Source organism: Capra hircus, chromosome 10 (assembly GCF_001704415.2).
Source record: "Capra hircus breed San Clemente chromosome 10, ASM170441v1, whole genome shotgun sequence".
Classification (NCBI taxonomy): Eukaryota; Metazoa; Chordata; class Mammalia; order Artiodactyla; family Bovidae; genus Capra; species Capra hircus.
The window spans coordinates 64,383,249-64,402,886 of NC_030817.1; the positions used below are offsets into that span (position 1 = coordinate 64,383,249).

Here is a 19,638-nt window from a genome sequence, read left to right on the forward strand (position 1 = left end):
GCTGACAGCAGAAGGGCAGGGCTCTAAGAACTCTAAACCCTGCAGCCAGAGACCTCAGGACCTGACTCTGCCCACCAGTGGCTCCGCACTTGCCTCAGGACTTGTCTACACATACCAGTCATCCCGCACCTGCCCTGAGACCCTCTGGACCCAGTGCCTGATAGCCCTCAGGCCAACATCAGGTTGGGGACACCCTGAACCCCTCAGCCAGTAGCCTCAGGCTCTAGCTCCACTCATCAGTGGACCAGTATCAACTCTGGGACACCCCAGAGCTCACAGTCACTCATGTCAGGCTTCAGTGCCACCCACCAACAGGCTATCAGAAGTCCCAGGACCCTGCAGGGCTCCAAAGCCAGTTGCCTCAAGACACAACTCCACCAGCGGACAGCTGCCAACAGTCTCCACACAAAGCACGCACAGGCAACCAACCAAACAGGGGCCAGCCACACCTAATACACCACCCACAGTGGTCACACAACCACCACAGAAGAGACCATGAAGCCCACATCGGGGGCACCCTTAGAGCACATAGCTCTGGTGACCAGAGGGGAGTGTGTTCCTGGGATGCATAGGATATCTCTCACAAAATGCCACTTCTACAAAGTTGGGAAACATAACAAAAGTAGCAAATATATAGAAATAAAAATAGCAAATTGGGCAAAACGAGATGACAGAGAAACATGTTTCAAACAATGGGGAACAAGATGAAACCCCAGAAGAAGAAATAAGTAAAGGGAGACATGCAACCTACCCAAAAGAGTTACAGGGTAATGGTTGTGATGATCAAAGAACTTGGGAGAAAACTGAATGAACAGAAGGAAGTGTTAGAAGTTGTTAGCAAAGAGAAAGTATAAAGGACAATCAAAAAGAGATGAAAAATCCAATACCCTAAAATTTGATATGGAACCACAAAAGACCTTGAATTGCCAAAGCAATCTTAAAATAAAAAGAACAAAGATGGAGGCATAACCCTCCCAACAAACTACAAGAAAGAGACATTAGGAAAACAATCTCATTTACAATCTCATCAAAAAGGATAAAATATCTAGCGCTGGGGTCCAGCCCCCGCAGGATCCAGGGAAACCCAAAGAAGAAACGGCGTCGGCAATTGCAATTGATTTAGAGAGAGAGAGAGTTAAAAATGTTGTAGATAAGAAAATAGAGGAGAGAAGAAAAGAGGCTGGTGTTCCTTGGTTTATACAGAAAATCAATAAAGTCTCAAGACAAGAGACTTGCACTGTCCACGTGAGGCCACAGGTGCCCTCCTGGTCTCCCGGGGGAGTGAAGGAGCAGGGCACCTTCCCGTTAAGGTCTTAGAAACCCAGGGAAATAAGTAGACACAGCGGATCTTTGTACTCCAGATGGGAACTAGCCTGAAAGAGAGAGTAAGAGGAGGAAAATGATTGACACAAGGAGATCAAGCTGCTTTGATGAGCGAGATCCATAGCTTTATTTTTAAATGGAACTTATATACCTTTTTTGTACATAGAGGGAAATGAAAGATGCAAGGTCATACAGAGTCAGCCCAACATTCCAGCAGTATTGCCCTTATCGAAACCATGATTTTTCTGCATACCTTTTCCACAAAAGATGTTGTGTACAGTATCTTCTGGCCTTGGAGGCCTGTGAACATTTTATGACCCTCTTTTGATAAAGGCTGCTCAACCAGAAAACTTATTTTCCCTCAAAGTGTTTTTTCTTTATATTTCTAATCTATGTCAGCCTCAGAAAATGCCAAACAGAGTTACATTTTTTACAGAGCAAAGGTGCAGTGAGTTACAAGAAAGAACCAATTAGCTCAAAAGTCTGATATGGTTAAATTCAAGGCTACACTTATTTTTCCAGCATTCTCACTATGTTAACTAATGCACTCCCAGGTGCACAGTGGATAAGAGATATGGGAACTTAGCAACAAGCATTGGCCCAGTAATGAAATCCTACATCAGCACTAGCATTACTCTAATAACTTTTAACTCTTTCAAAGGCTCTATGTTTTAGGCTTTCTGTGCCTCTCACAGTTGGGAAGCTGTAAATAATTGTATGCATAGCTGCAAGAGTCTGGATAACCTGCCAATGTCCAGGAGACTTGTTAGCTATAGCCCTAAGTTGATTTTCTCCAGAGAAAGGTGGTCAGGGTTAGCCCCCTGTTAATGTCAGAGGAGTTGGGGAAAGTCATGAAACAGTAAAACAGACAGATTCTGGTTTTGGGGTAGATGCTCGAGAAAGCCTAGGGAGCCCCTTGAGTTCTGAAGCCTTGCTTAACAGTTCTCTTCCACATGACCTTGTCATGGGTGGGATCTCCCATGGCGGCTCCCGGCAATCTAGGAACAAATCTAACCAAGGCAGTAATAAACTTATACTCAGGAAACTGTAAGACAGTAATGAAGAAATCAAAGGTGATACAAATGGAAAGATATACCAAGTTTATGGATTAGAAGAAATCAGCATTGCTAAACTGTGCATACTACACAAAGCAATCTACAGGTCTAATGCAATCCCTATAGAGATATCCATGACATTTTTCACAACTAGGTCAAACAATCCTAAAATTTATGTGGAAATATGTAAGACTCTCCAGCTAAAGGAATCTTGAGAAAAAAGAACAAAGCTGGAGGTATCACTCTTCTTGACTTCAGACTGTACCACAAAGCTACAGTCATCAAAACAACATTGTACTGGCACAAAAACAGATACATAGATCAATGGAACAAACAGAGAGCACAGAAATAAACCCATGCACTTACAGTCAATTAATCTACAACAAAGGAGGCAAGAATATACAATGAAGAAAAGACAGTCTCTTCAGTAAGTGGTGCTGGCAAAACTGGAAAGCTACACGTCAAAGAATACATTCAGAACTTATCTCATATCATATACAAAATTAAATTCAGAATGGATTAAAAATCTAAATATAGAACCAAAACCCAAAAATCTACAGAAGAAAATATAGGCAGAACATTCTATGACATAAATCTTGGCACTATTTTCATGGTTCTATGTCCTAAAACAAAGTAAACAAAAGCAAAAATAAGCAAATAGGACCTAATTAAACTTAAAAGCTTTTGCAACCAATACAATATTGTAAAGTCATTAGTCTCCAATTAAAATAAATAAATTTATATTTTAAAAAAACTTTTGCATGGCAAAGTAAACTACTGACAAAACAAAAGACAACCTATAGAATGGGAGAAAATATTTGCAAATGATATGACTGACAAGGGGCTAAAATCCAAAATGTATATAAACAGCTTATGCAGCTCAATATAAAAAATAATCCTATCAAAAATGGGCAGAAGACCTGAAAAGATATTTTTCCAAAGAAGACATACAGATGGCCAATATACCAATGAAAAGATGCTCAAAATTGCAAATCATCAAAGAAATGCAAATCAAAACCATAATGAGATATCACCTCATGACTGTCTGAACTGCTATCATTAAAAGGACCACAAATAACAAATGCTGGCAAGAATGTGAAAAAAAGTGAAACTCTGTTTGCTATTAGTGGGGATGTAAATCAGTACAGACACTATGGAAAACACTATAGAGGCTCCTTAAGAAACTAAAAATAGAACTACCATATTATTCAACAATTCCCCTCCTGGGTATATATCAAAAAAAAAAAACACTAATTTGAAAAGATATGGGCAACCTAATATTTACAGCAGCATTATTTATAACAGTCAAGATATGGAAGTAACCTAAGTGTCCATTAACATAAGAATGGACAAAGTTGCCCTGATGCACATATACAATGGAATATTGTTGTTCATTGTCCAGTTGCTAAGTCATGTCTGACTATTTGTGACCCCATGGACTGAAGCATGCCAGGCTTCTCTGTCCTGCACCATCTCCCAGAGCTTGCTCATACTCATGTCCATTGATTCAGTGACACCATTCAACCATCTCATCCTCTGCTGCCCCCTTCTCTCTTGCCCTCAGTCTTTCCCAGCACCAAGGTCTTTTCCAATAAGCAGGCTCTTCACATCAGGTGGCCAATGTATTGGAGCTTCAGCATCAGCCCTTCCAATGAATATTCAGGACTGATTTCCTTTAGGATTGACTGGTTTGATTTCCTTGCTGTCCAAGGGACTCTCAAGAGTCTTCTCCAACACCACAGTTCAAAAGCATCAATTCTTCAGTGCTCAGCTTTCTTTATGGTCCAGCTCTCACATCTGTACATGACTACTAGAAAAACCATAGCTTTGACTCTATGGACCTTTGTCAGCAAAGTGATGTCTCTGCTTTTTAATATTACAATGGAATATTACTCAGCCACAAAAAAGAATGAAATTTTGTCTTTTGTCACAATATGAACAGTCAAAGATATTATTCTTCATAAAATAAGTAAGACCAAGAAAGACAAATGCTGTATGTCATCACTGGTATATGGAATCTTAAAAAATAACACAAGTGAATGAATATAACAAAACAGAACCATATTTATAGAAGAAACTAGTGATTACCAGTGGGAAGAGGAATAGGGGAGGGATAGGTACAAACTTCTGTGTGTGAAATAAATAAGCTATGAGGATATATGGTACAGCATGTATGCTATATTGCATATACAGCATACATAGGAATATAGCCTATATCTTATAACTTTTATAATATTTTATAATAACTATAATATTTACATTATAATTTTATATAATTGTTTAAATATTTTATATATGTTATTTATAATAACTTTAAGTGGAGTATAATTATAAAAATACTGAATTGCTATGGTGTATACCTGAAACTAACATAATAAAAAATTCTCAGTTTTATTTATGACTTATATTGCCACCTCAAAGACTTGAAATTAACTTGGGCAGAAAAAATTTGGGATAGCTAATTCCATACTAATATATTTCTCTTTTTAGGAGAGAAAAGAATATTTAAAAATGGAAAAACTCGAGGACTCTTGGCCCTCATTTTAATTCCCTTGAGTGCAGTTTAGCTAAAAACATCATGCAATACAGGTTATATATTTATTTCTATCAGATTTTTAGTTGTTTTATAGTGCCATAACCAAAGAAAGACAAAAATCACAGAAACAAGCTGGGCACTAGAGTCTCCCAATGATTTCTTTTTTGTGTTGACAACCCATTCCTCATTATTACATCTCCAAACAGTAATTTTTTCTAATTGGTAGTGAGGCATTCAAAAGTCCTGAATCTTTGTCCATCAAATATAAAATAAAGTTCAATTGGGCTGTGATTTTCTGTTTGAGAGGGAATGAATCTCAACAGGCACATTATATCAATCTTTTTCTACAAAACACTTTCTTGGAAAGAGCTGAAATTCTTCTTGTCTTCTTTTTAATGGAATGAAAATGTGTAAGAATAGAAATGTGGCGCTGGTGTCAGAACTAAAGGAAATCTCTATAACAAAATTAGATGAGTTCAAAAGCCTACTTAATCTGAATTAGTTGTAATGAGGTGGATGAAACTGGAGCCTATTATACAGAGTGAAGTAAGCCAGAAAGAAAAACACCAATACAGTATACTAACACATATATATGGAATTTAGAAAGATGGTAACGATAACCCTGTATGCGAGACAGCAAAAGAGACGCAGATGTACAGAACAGACTTTTTCACTCTGTGGGAGAGGGAGAGGGCAGGATGATTTGGGAGAATGGCATTGAAACATGTATAATATCATATAAGAAACGAATCACCAGTCTAGATTCGATGCAGGATACAGGATGCTTGGGGCTGGTGCACTGGGACAACCCAGAGGGATGGTATGGGGAGGGAGGTGGGAGGGGGGGGTTCAGGAGTGGGAATTTATGTATACCCATGGCGGATTCATGTTGATGTATGGCAAAACCAATACAGTATTGTAAAGTGAAAAAATAAAAAATAAAAATAAATAAACAAAAGCCTACTTAAAATGTTCAATGTTTTATAATGATTGCGGTTCTCAAACATTTTGATACTTTGTGCTTAAAGAAATGTTTTAGCAGTTTAAACACTGTGAAACTTTACTGAAGCCACTGTAAATGAATTTTACAACTCCCATGAAGAAAAACTCACTCCACAATTCCTTCCACAGTTTTATTAGACAGGGTTTTCAAATATACAATAGAACATACAACCTAAAGTATGCCAGGCATTCGATTTCAAATCAGTGTTTGGCAACAATGCTGTTGAAGGTGCCTGCAAGTCACAGCACATATGCATAAGCATTTAGAAGAGCAATAGTCCTAAACTGCTTTTTTCCAATGATGTCAATATCATTTCTTTTTTTCCTTCCAAAAAACTGTCTTCTACCTTTTTTTAGCCTCATGGTTTCCTTTTGTGTCCATACAGAAAGACTGGATGCCAAGAGTAGAATTGACACCGTATTTGAGACTAGCTTACTATTAAAAAGAAACGACTGCTCTCCCAAATACATTTTTAGAGATGTACTGCCTGACACTTCAGACGTGATCTGTTATAGAATGATTCTGTCTGTAATCTGTTCGTTTTTCTTTTACTTCTTTTTTCCCTGTGAAATGTTTTTCTCTCTTTCCAACATTTCCCTCTAGTTTCATTTAAGCATTTTCTCTTGAGTTGTAACCTTTACCCCTCTTTCTTTTTTGTGTTGACAACCCATTCCTCATTATTACATCTCCAAACAGTTTTTTTTATTTTATGGCTTTTCTATTATGCTCCATTGGAATTCTACCTAGTCACCCTTTGGCTGCATGTATGTGCACTCAGCAAACTAAATCTGACAAAAATCTGTGAATTGTTCATCATGGCACCTTTTGGACACACACCAATCATCAAGCAATCTAGGGGATGAAGTTAGTATGGAGAATATGGAATGTTATCTTTGAAGATCAGTGATTCTACTGTTTTAATTTTAGCACTTGTCCAAGATACCTACTTAAGGCAAATTCCATAAACTTCAAATGAAATCTCCAGGTCTTCTGAAATGAAGGCAAGATAGAAACAAGTAAGAAATAGTTTTGTTTATACGTAAGGTTTGAAAGATGATAATATATCGACAGACATACACAAATACCACATATACAGTGCTGCATGGTAAACTGAAAAAAGTTATAGAAATGGTATATAAAAAGGAATAAAACCATAGTCATTCAAAGTGGTCAGAGTAGAGTATAAAATAACTATAGAGATTTGCAAATCCTGAAAGAGGTGGTGAATTGAGACCTGAATCACAATAACAGAATTGGAATAGGAATTTCAACCATATGTATCAATAGTAGGTTAAATTTTATTGGGGGACTACTCAAAACAACAGAAAATTTCTTCTTGGGTTTCTGTAACTAGAACCTCTTAGTCGCGAAGTCTATTTTACTAGTCATGTCAAGGAATCCAAGCGCAAAGTATACTAAAACAAGATGAAAATACTGACTAATACATAAATATGACTTCTCTAGCATCTTGACATCTGAAATGTATGTCTTCAGAATGCATACCACTTGGAAATTTCCTTACCTATTTATCTACCTACTCTCTGCTATCTATTTTAGTAAGTGAAAGAAGTAGGCAAGTGAGTAAGAAGAATAAGGATAACAAAAATACATTTAAAACTAGAATTTAAGTAGCTTTCCTTTGTAGAGTATATAAAGCAACCCACAGAACAGTGAGTATAGTTTTTAATGTATTAACCTTTCTTTAGAATGAAGTTTTATGCTGATAGCTCAACTCAACTGGAGTCATTTTTCAAGGTTAATTTAAAGATATCAAAGTTGATTGACTAAAACATAACCCTAAAACATCAAGTTGGTATTCTTATCAACATTTCATTCATCGTTGGTGGGAAAGAAATCAACCTGTCCTGGACAATGTAAGAATAGCACCATGACACATCCACACAGAAGAATCTTCTCTTTACGTCTAAGCAGGCATAGTCCATGCAGTAGAGAAATGTATTAGGCAATTGCTTTCTAATTCACTAAAACAGTGCCCTTTCTGCTGCACCTATGACTTAGATTTCTGAATACTTTAGAACTGAACTATTCTCAGTGTACCACCTTGAATATTCACCATTCACAAACTGGCACTTTTGCCAAAGGAATTACACATGTGACTTATTTCCATGGCAACCTCTAAATTACAGATTCCAAAATTAGCTGCAATAAAAAAGGAAAAAAAAAAAAAAAAACGGACCCTCACCCTAGTTCTTGGCAGAATTATCCTGAGCATCTTTCAAGGCTTTTTGGTTTGGTTTCAAAACCAGCTCTGTCATAAGAGAGAAAGTGAGATCATGATTTATCCTGCAGATTGCAAATTAGAACCAAGCTGTCTTCTCATGAGAATCTAAAACTAGATTTGGGGAGTAAAGAAAGCATCTTCAAAAGTCATGTTCCAGATAAGGGTATCTTCAAGAGCATCTTGCTGTTATCTTTTTTAAAATTCCTTTTGGTGAACTCCAATTGCTTTGAGGAAGGCAGAAGCATCAGAATTCCAACTTTCTAATGAATAACTGGGCTTCTCTGAGAGTTAGTGGTAAAGAATCTGCTTGCCAATGCAGGAGACATGGGTTCGATCCCTGGGCTGGGAAGATCCCCTGGGGAAGAAAATGGCAACTCACTCCAGTATTCTTGCCTGGGAAATCCCATGGACAAACAAGCCTGATGGGTTACAGTCTATGGGAATGAAAAGAGTTGGATATGACTTAGCAACTAAACAACAATGAAAAACGAACACCAACATAAATAGTATTTGAATATTCAGACAAATTCCAATATTCATACTTAGAACCTTCTTTATTTTTGGATAAACACATGTGTTTCTCAGCAAGACTGTCTTTTTGGCAGCAATCAGATGCTGATACCAATTTATGTGTGACCTCCTGTAGGCAGGGCAATGGGGAGCCTTCATGAACTGAGTGTATCCTACACATTATCACTTTTAAACTTCATACCAATTCTAGAGGAAAGGCAGGTTTCATTTCCATTTTCCAGTTTAGGAAACTGAGCCTCAGAACTGATAAGTAACTTGTTCAGATCATCTAGCTAATAAGTAGAAGAATCAGGATTCAAAGAGGAAGAATCAGCTTGAATGAGTTCACTCAACCTGTAATCATCATCTTTAAATATGGAATTCAGAGAGAAAAGTATCATTCCCTCACTTTTTTTTAAATGTCTCTTTCCAGACACATGTACCCCAATGTTCATCACAGCACTGTTGATAATAGCCAGGACATGGAAGCAACCTAAATGTCCATCAGCAGACAAATGGATAAGAAAGCTGTGGTACATATACACAATGGAGTATTACTCAGCCATTAAAAAGAATACATTTGAATCAGTTCTAATGCGGTAGATGAAACTGGAGCCTATTATACAGAGTGAAGTAAGCCAGAAAGAAAAACACCAATACAGTATACTAATGCATATATATGGAATTTAGAAAGATGGAAACGATAACTTTGTATGCGAGACAGCAAAAGAGACACAGATGTATAAAACAGTCTTTTGGACTCTGTGGGAGGGAGAGGGTAGGATGATTTGGGAGAATGGCATTGAAATATGTAGAATATCATATGTGAAACTAATCACCAGTCCAGGCTCAATGCATGATACAGGATGCTCAGGGCTGGTGCACTGGGATGACCCAGAGGGAGTCTGGGGAGGGAGGTAGGAGTGGGGTTCAGGATGGGAAACACGTGTATACCTGTGGCAGATTAATGTTGATGTATGGCAAAACCAATACAATATTGTAAAGTAATTAGCCTCCAATTAAAATAGATAATTTTTTAAAAAATTTTTTAAGTCTCTTTCCAAGTTAATTTCTATATTGAGATTTCCTTTACAATACACACATAATTTGCAATAAAAGATAACATGAGCAGATTAATGCATCAAACTGTTCAGCTTATTAATGGTTTTACTCATTTGTTCTAAAAAAAATGAAAGGAAATAAACACAAACGTTTGCCACGTAACAGATCAGCATGCTTTGCACATCAATTGAGTTTCTGTACACATAGTTCAGGGACATCATAGGGCCTAATAAAGGAGTTCTTCTTGGTTTATGCTTTATTTCCTATAAAACAACACAGTACAGTATGCCTTTTGTTTCAGATAAAAAATAAGTTTGTACACTGACCTCCACCTGATGCTAACAAATTTTACAGATTTGCTTCAAATTTATACAGATTTTTAATTTATCAGTTAAGTTCAATTGCTCAGTCGTGTCCGATTCTTTGCGACCCTATGGACTGCAGCACACCAGGCCTTCTTGTCCATCACCAACTCCCGGAGTTCACTCAAACTCATGTCCATTGAGTCAGTGATGCCATTCAACCATGTCATCCTCTGTCGTCCCGTTCTCCTCCAGCCTTCAATCTTTCCCAGCATCAGAGTCTTTTCAAATGAGCCAGTTCTTCACATCAGGTGGCCAAAGTATTAAAGTACTGGAGTTTCAGCTTCAGCATCAGTCCTTCCAATGAATATTCAGGACTGATCTCCTTTTTCATTGAGTATGAAAAGCCTGGCTATGACAGTTATTGTGTCATACTGGGTTTGTTTGGATCTTGTGTTGACATCGACCCTAAATAATCATGAAAGTGATTCTTCTGCAGAAGTATTTGAGCTGTTCTCTGTTCTTAATTCATTTTTAATCCTTAAATGTTGATGAGCTGAGAATGTACTGAAAATTGTACAGTCAGCTAGCTTTAACTTTTTGTCCTTTCAGGTTGCTTTTCTAAATTAAATCATATCTTACTTTAATTTTATATAGATGACTATATCCAGTTACCACAGAAAATTTAATTATATTTTGTTCCTGCCCAGTCATTGACTTGAGGCAAATCTTTAATACTAATGACTATATGTTACTAACATTGTTGTTATTGTCAGTCACTAAGTTGTGTCCGACTGTTTGTGACCCTGTAGACAGTAGCATGCCAGGCTTCCCTGTCCTTCACTACCTCCCAGAGTTTGCTCAAACTCATGTCCGTGGAGTCAATTATGCCATCCAACCATCTCATCCTCTGTCAGGCCCTTCTCCTCCTGCCCTCAATCTTTCCCAGCATCAGAGTCTTTTCCAATGAGTCAGCTCTTTTCATCAGGTAGCCAAAATATTGCTACTAATGTTAACGAAAGAAATTCTTTAAAAAGTTGCTTTCATCTAGGAATATGATGGACTATTCCTTTCCTCTTGCTTAAAATGTTTCTTTCAATTCCTACTGCATATACATAAAATTCAAATTGCAAACAAGGTAGACCTCCCTTTTCCTTCCACTCTTCTATGAATCACAGGCTAAAGCGTTAAAAAGCCTATTAAATCTGAATCCAAATCCTGTCTCTGCCACTCTCTGCCAATGTAAACTTGAGATATTTGGAGGTTTAGTTTTACTTTATCTAAGATTTATCTTGTGAAAAATAGGGGTAATAATACCTGACTCAAAATTTTTGAAAGGAATAAATGTTAGAAAACATATACAACATTGAAAACAGTGACTGGTCATTCTTGCCAGCACAGCAACCCTTCTAGCTGTTCCCCACCCCCAGTTCTTCCCCAAACTCCCCTCTATTCATCCTGTTCTGTAACCACACTGAGCAGCCTTCTTTCCCTGAGGAATAAATGCTTTCTTGCTCTCTGCCTTCACACATGCCATGCACAATGGAATAGCCTTCACTCCCTTCTTCTCATTACACTGCTCCTTCGGTCATCTGGGTGGCATCTTCTTTATGATGCCTTACTTCCTTGACCTCTCTCCACATGAGTTCAGAGTTTTTACCTTTATTCTGAATTTATGCAGCAGGTCTTTAAAGACCTCTGATATAGCTATGATATGGTACTGATACAATGGTATGCTTACGTTTAGGCCTTTCCTAGTCATCTGAGCCCCTCGAAGGCAGAGTTGCCATAAATCACATGTCCCTAGTACCTAGTGTTCAATATTTTTTGAATGAAAAAATCCTGTGCTTAAGAAATTCATGATCATTATATCCCATTTCCTTTTCAATTCTTCTCTATCCACAGTTAAGACAAAATTGTTCTTTTGCTCTGGGGGCTTGTGTTTAGTAGGCACAGGACAAATGTCTGTCCATTTTATATAGTGGAAACAAGAATGAGGGTTTTAGGAGCAGGGAGATTGAGAATGAAGGGAAGGAGAATTAAATGGACTTAAAAAGAGAAGGGAACATAAGAACATCACCTTCATTTATCATTTCTGTTGGAATCTCACTTTTGAAAACTAGACAAGTATGTAGTACCAAATGTATGCTATGTCCTGCAGAAGACAGATTTCTTTTCCCCCTTTCAACTTTTAAAAATCACACACTAGGAGGTGAAGAGACAATTGAGAGAAGAGGTTTTGTGTTTAAAGTATGAGCTAGCTGTCTATGGGGTTGCACAGAGTTGAACACAACTGAAGCGACTTAGCAGCAACAGCAGCAGATAGTTTTAAAAAAAAAAACTTGGTGATGAAAAACAGCATAGGAAAAGGTAAACAGAGATACAAGAACATCAATCTTTCTTCCTTAAAAAAAAAAAATGGAGTCCAGGATTAAGATTAGTATGCATTCTGGAGGGAGACCTGTATCATGAAATGTGTTTCCATGTCAAAAGTCTCTTCTAGTCTGCTGACCCCGGCAGATGCTCAGATTGATTGACTCCATCTCTATTACGAGTAGGGGGAAAGGCAGTGGTGACTGATGACTTTCTCAATATCCATCTTTTTTTATTTAAAGAACTAAGAACGATTCCACGAGATAAATGTTGAAGCAGGTATCATCTGTCTTTTTGGCCTGATATAACGTTCATGGTTTCTTAAGAATGTGAAGCCAAGGGGATAGAAAAAAAGCAGAACAAGTGTTCTTGAAAAACAGATTAATTTTTTTGCTAAATTCTACAAATCTTGGCATCTTGAATTTTACTGAAATATATACAAAAGATAATAGTAGCTAAGATAGGAAAATTATGTAGACACATTAATGTGTGAGTGTGCTCAAAATTATTTCTACTACCAACCACAAGTAATATATTTGTCAGTCGGTTTATGAGATCTAATACATGTTTTCTTAAAACAATCTACAAAATGTAGTCCAACCTTAAAAACCATATGCAAACACTTCTAGTTCAATTTTTCAGATTTTTTTCTCAGTCTTCAACTTCTTATGTGAACTTCAGACAAACTTGACTAGGCAAGGCACTGTTTTTCTACTTTGGAGAACTCAGTTCCCTTAATACTCTCAGCTGCCAATTTTCTTTTCTGCTCATTGACTTTTTAAAAATCTTCTGCAATCATCTCTATTTAAAACAGTTTAATTATACAATTATTAAGTTAATTCACTATCACACAGAATTCAAATAATTTAGGAGATGTTAAAGTTCCCCTGGATTTCTCTTCCAATCCCCATCCCCAGAGGGGCAATCAATATTAAGATACCTCTTTATATATATTGATATATGTACATATAAGATATATAAATACATATATATGTGTGTGTGTATATATATATATATGACTTTGTTTTATGTATTTTGGTGTTTATTTTACATAAATAGGATCATACCCAAATCATTTTAACTCTTTTCCTTACTCATTTTCTTATGTCAGTAATAGACATCTGCTATACTATTCCAAGTGTGATATATCATGTTTTATTTAACAACCCACCCACCATGAATATTTGGATTATCTCCATTTGGTTTTGTTTTGTTTTATACTCTCCTATTTTTTAAAGACTTCATTTTTTAGAGAAGTTTAAGGTTCACAGCAATATGGAAGAGCAGGTACAGTGTTATCCCACATGCTCACTGCCCAACACATGTATATCCTCCCCCATTATCAACATTCCACACCAGAGTGGTACATGTGTTATAACTGATCAACTTCTATTGACACGTAATTATTATCCAAAATCTGTATTCTATAGTAGATTTTACTCTTGGTGTTGTACATTCTATAGGTTTGGACAAATGTATAATGACATGTATCTCTATTATAGCATCATATAGAATATTTTCACTGACATAAAAATCCTATGTGGTCCATCTATTTATCCCTTTCACCTGTTCTCCATTTTTGCCACTGAAGAAAATAGTAAAAACAAACAAACAAAAAACCTCAATGAGCATGATTGTGCTCTATTTTCTTTCTAGGATATTGTATTAGTCAGCTCAGACTACCAGAACAAAATACCATAGACTTAAATAAAATTATTTCAATCACAGTTCAGGAGGCTGAATGCCTGAGATCAGGGTACCAGCTTGGGTTCTCATAAGAGTGCTCTTCTTGGCTTGCAGAGTTCTCACATGACTTCACCTAATCCTAAATTCCCATCTCCAAATTCCATCCATCATCCTGGGAGTTAGAAATCCAATATACGAATTTTGAAGATACACAAACATTCAGTCCATGGCAGATATATACCAAGGAGGAGAGCTGCAGGGTGGAAGGTTCTGCCAGGTTGTCTCCCAGAAGGATTGTACCAACTTACTGGAGGACCAAAATGCTTGAAACTACCCACTGCCCAACACTATTACTATCACTTGATTTGTTGATCTTTCTTAGTTCTCCATTTTTTTAGAAAAAACAAATGCTATCTAATTGTTTTAATTTACTTTGTATCCTTCACTTACTACTGGAGTTTTAAAAGATTTCAAAAGTTCATTGGCTCTAAGCACTTTCCTTTTGAATTACCTAGACATCTCCTGTGTTCATTGGGTTTTTGTTTTGTTTTGTTTTGTTTTTAATTTTTTTATTTTTTTTTAAATTTTAAAATCTTTAATTCTTACATGCGTTCCCAAACATGAACCCCCGTCCCACCTCCCTCCCCACAACATCTCTCTGGGTCATCCCCATGCACCTGCCCCAAGCAAGCTGCACCCTACGTCAGACATGGACTGGCGATTCAATTCTTACATGACAGTATACATGTTAGGGTTTTTGTTTTTTTTGAAGAAGTTCTTCTTATATTCTGAATGCTAATCCACTATAAACTCTGTGATGCCAATGGTTTTTATCTGTTTTGCTCACTAGATTCCTATATCCAAAAATGATACTTGGAACATAATTTGTATTCAATAAATGTTTATTGTAAATATGAATAAGAAAGTGAATGAATAAACATTTTCCAGTGTACTGCCTGTCTGGACTTTATAGGGTCCAATTTAAACAAAAGTTTTAAATTCTGTTAATCATATTTATCAATGACTTTTACTAAGTATTTTAAATTTCATGTCTTATAACCATTTCAATTAAAGTTTATAAACAGATTCTCAAATATTCCCCTCTAATTCTACACTCCTTTTACCAACTATTCATTTTACTCAATTTAATCCACTTTCTTTTCTTATAATATCTGTAATCTGAATAAAAGTGGTAAGTGTATTAATACAAATATTAAGAAATTGATTAAATGTAACATCATGGGATGTGTCTTATAGGAAATCACATTTCAGACATACTGAAATTTTGTTTTACTGCTAATGGACTTAAAATTTGATTCTTTATCTTCAGGAAGTTATTATCTTCCTGAAGCACATTCAAACATGGAATGGTACACAAGATTCCCTGGAGAAGGAAATAGCAACCCACTCCAGTATTCTTGCCTGGAAAATTCCATGGACTGAGGAGCCTGGCGGGCTACACTCCATGCGGTTGTAAAGAGTCAGCCATGACTGAGCAACTGAGCACAGCACACACAAGGTTATGTTTCTGTAATGGCGACCTTTGATAGTCACATCAGTTTCCAAAAAGGGCTCTAGGAAGCGTGTTTCAGAAGACAGCACACATTTCCATTTGTATTCAATCTGTTACTTAAAATTAAACCACACCATACGTTGGGCCATCAATAAAATATTGTAAATAAGATAGAGAATGTCAGCACCACTATTTCTTTGCATGCATGCTAAGCAAAACTCACAGAAGCAAAACCCTAGGACATGATGTCAAGCAAAGCCTTCAGAAACATAGTAGCAGTATTCATTTGGAAAATAAAAAGTAAGATGTGCATACCGAAGTTACCTTGGTAGCTAAAACAGAAAGTCTCCTATGAGTGTTCCTTATGACAGCAATAGTACCTGGAAAGGACGGATGGTCATATCTGTCTTTCTGACCATGTTCCCAGTCCTGAGTAGTAACACTGTCAGCACATAATATGAAAACTATCGGTACATGCTGACAGGACTGAGGTGAGACGTATTACAAATCATGGAAGAAAGGAGACGGAAATATAAAATGATCCAAATAAGGCAGAAAAGGGAACTGATCATTTAAGGAATCAAGGCAATACATTCGTGTTCATTTAAATAAGAGCAAAAGCATCTGTTAAATTATTTTTCACTGGTTTTGCATACTAGCATGGTTGTTGCAGATTATATTACTCATGTACAGTCATCCACTGAAAAGTTCAGCACATGACTAAGAAACTTTCTCTTGGTGAATAATTATTTGTACAGTGCTTACCTTCTATGAGCAAAAATTATTAATATTAATCAATATAACCTGCTTAATTCTGAGCTACAATTGTGGGAAAGAGGTTAGCAGATGAAATCACTTCACAGAGCAATAACTATGACACAGGGATGTAAAGTGACTTCTCCAAAAAAACGTTATACCCACAAATCATGCCTATGTTGTATTGCAGATTTAGAAAATGAAGCAAACCTTCTGCCCTTCACAGATTTAACACTGACTCAGTTCAGTTCAGATGCTCAGTCGTGTACGACTCTTTGCAACCCCATGAATCACAGCACGCCAGGCCTCCCTGTCCATCACCAACTTCCAGAATTCACTCAGATTCACGTCCATCGAGTCCATGATGCCATCCAGCCATCTCATCCTCTGTCGTCCCCTTCTCCTCCTGCCCCTAATCCCTCCCACCATCAGGGTCTTTTCCAATGAGTCAACTCTTCACATGAGGTGACCAAAGTACTGGAGTTTCAGCTTTAGCATCATTCCTTCCAAAGAAATCCCAGGGCTGATCTCCTTCAGAATGGACTGGTTGGATCTCCTTGCAGTCCAAGGGACTCTCAAGAGTCTTCTCCAACACCACAGTTCAAAAGCAGCAATTCTTCGGTGCTCAGCCTTCTTCACAGTCCAACTCTCACATCCATACATGACCATTGGAAAAACCATAGCCTTGACTAGACAGACCTTAGTCGGCAAAGTAATGTCTCTGCTTTTGAATATACTATCTAGGTTGCTCATAACTTTTCTTCCAAGGAGTAAGCGTCTTTTAATTTCATGGCTGCAGTCACCATCTGCAGTGATTTTGGAGCCCAAAAAAATAAAGTCTGACACTGTTTCCACTGTTTCCCCATCTATTTCCCATGAAGTGATGGGACCGGATGCCATGATCTTCGTTTTCTGAATGTTGAGCTTTAGGCCAACTTTTTCACTCTCCACTTTCCCTTTCATCAAGAGGCTCTTTAGTTCCTCTTCACTTTCTGCCATAAGGGTGGGGTCATCTGCATATCTGAGGTTATTGATATTTCTCCGGGCAATCTTGATTCCAGTTTGTTTTTCTTCCAGTCCAGCATTTCTCATGATGTACTCTGCATAGAAGTTAAATAAGCAGGGTGACAATATACAGCCTTAACACACTCCTTTTCCTATTTGGAACCAGTCTGTTGTTCCATGTCCAGTTCTAACTGTTGCTTCCTGACCTGCATACAGATTTCACAAGAGGCAGGTCAGGTGGTCTGGTATTCCCATCTCTTTCAGAATTTTCCACAGTTTATTGTGATCCACACAGTCAAAGGCTTTGGCATAGTCAATAAAGCAGAAATAGATGTTTTTTTGGAACTCTCTTGCTTTTCCATGATCCAGCAGATGTTGGCAATTTGATCTCTGGTTCCTCTGCCTTTTCTAAAACCAGCTTGAACATCAGGAAGTTCACGGTTCACATATTGCTAAAGCCTGGCTTAGAAAATTTTGAACATTATGACCCGTTATCCACACAGAGATAACAGACACACATACCAAGTCAAATAAGCAGAGATAGTATGTGCTTAAGAAGGTGAGTTAATCAGTAAAATGTTAGTTCCATCAGTTTTAAAATCAAATCAGTCTCCAATTCAACTTTATAAATTGAACATATGTAAGTTGCAATCATCTTCAATTGCTATAAAAACTTTCAAAACACACAAAAGTGTTATTTTGAAAAATGCAGAAATGAAATTCAATGAGTATTATTGAGCAACTACTGTGTGCTAGGAGCCACATATAAAAATGGAACTGGAAAATGGTCCATGTTCCTAAAGTGCTTTCAATCTAATGGTCTATTTGGAGGGGTTTTATAGGGCTCAAGACACAGAAGGCCACAGAAAGACCTTAAATTCTACCTGAACAGCAGAGGCACCCAGAAAAACAGAAGGAGCAGCACATGGAAGACTCAGGATATGAACAGCACTTGGGTAACAGGTCTAAATGGTGCTACATCACAAGCAGAAGGGCAGGAGATGAAAACTAGGATATTAGTCAAGGGCTTTATGTGTTGTATAGGCAAATTCAGAGTGTATGGAGCTGTCCCTGGTCTATTTTCTTTGTGAAGCAAAAAGGAGCTCCTTTAACATCCCATCTCCATCCACAAACATATCCAACTTTCATTGTCCTGGATACCTAAACACTTTGAGCTCATGATCAGATTCTCTATCATTATCTCCCTGGCCTTCATGGTTTACCTCTCTTTCTCTGGCTTCAGCTTTATTGATATCTTCCTCAAAGACTATAAATACAATTCCATCCTTAAAAATACAAAACTCCCATCACCTGGGGGCTGCCTCTTCTCTCCTCTTCATACCCAAGCATATCAAGCTCCTGAAAAGAAACTTCTATCAATACACACAGTTTCTGTTCTCACACCTCCACTGACATTGTATTTGATTTCTCTTCTGCATTTGACTTTACTGATTGCTCCTCTGCATTCTCCTGGCCATTATGTCCATGCCCATCCCAAAATATCTCAGTGCTTTCTCCATATCTTCTTGAACTGTTCCATTTAAGTGTCCTGTGCTACTGTAGTCCCTTGAAGTACTACCGTGCTCCGTCCTCTTACTAAAAGAAAATCTTCAGTAATAACATCTCTCCCTTAGTAATAATATTTCTACCTTAAATTACTATTTTCTTTTATCTCCAAGCTTCATTCTTATCAGACTAATCTATGTTTGTCCCCACTTATTTTTCTGAATCTCTCTTTACTTCATGTATCAGTCTGAAACCACAACAATGGAGAGTTCTTTGAAGAGTCACAGATGTCCATCCAGCCAGGAAGTCCAATCATTTCTTCTCAGCAATTGTTTTGATCAACCACTCTTTAGCAGCCAAGGCTTTGTTCTTTCCCAAAACGTTCTCATTATTTGGATCCATGACACTCAGGATATCTCCTGATTCTCCCCTAACCACTTGGATTAAAAGTTTACAAAAGTTTATCAAAAGTTTACATGTTCTCCTGTGTTCAGATCTCTTGCCTGTCTCCCTGGAGAGCCCAGTATGACACTTTTTGAACATTCTCCTAGACCAGGATACCAGTCTATAAATGTCTGCCAGATTGGAATCCTGACCTAGGAGAATCTTTGTAGGGTATCATACTGGGCTATCCAGGGAGACAGGCAAGAGATCTCAACCACACCTGTTAATCTGAGCGCCGAAGGATGCTTTTGAACTGTGGTGTTGGAGAAGACTCTTGAGAGTCCCTTGGACTGCAAGGTGATCCAACCAGTCCATTCCGAAG

At 37.4% G+C, this 19,638-nt stretch overlaps 1 pseudogene; it reads left to right on the top strand.

Annotated features, from left to right (window-relative positions):
- Positions 668–19,638, top strand: part of LOC108636857 — an 84,419-nt pseudogene continuing 65,448 nt past the window's right edge.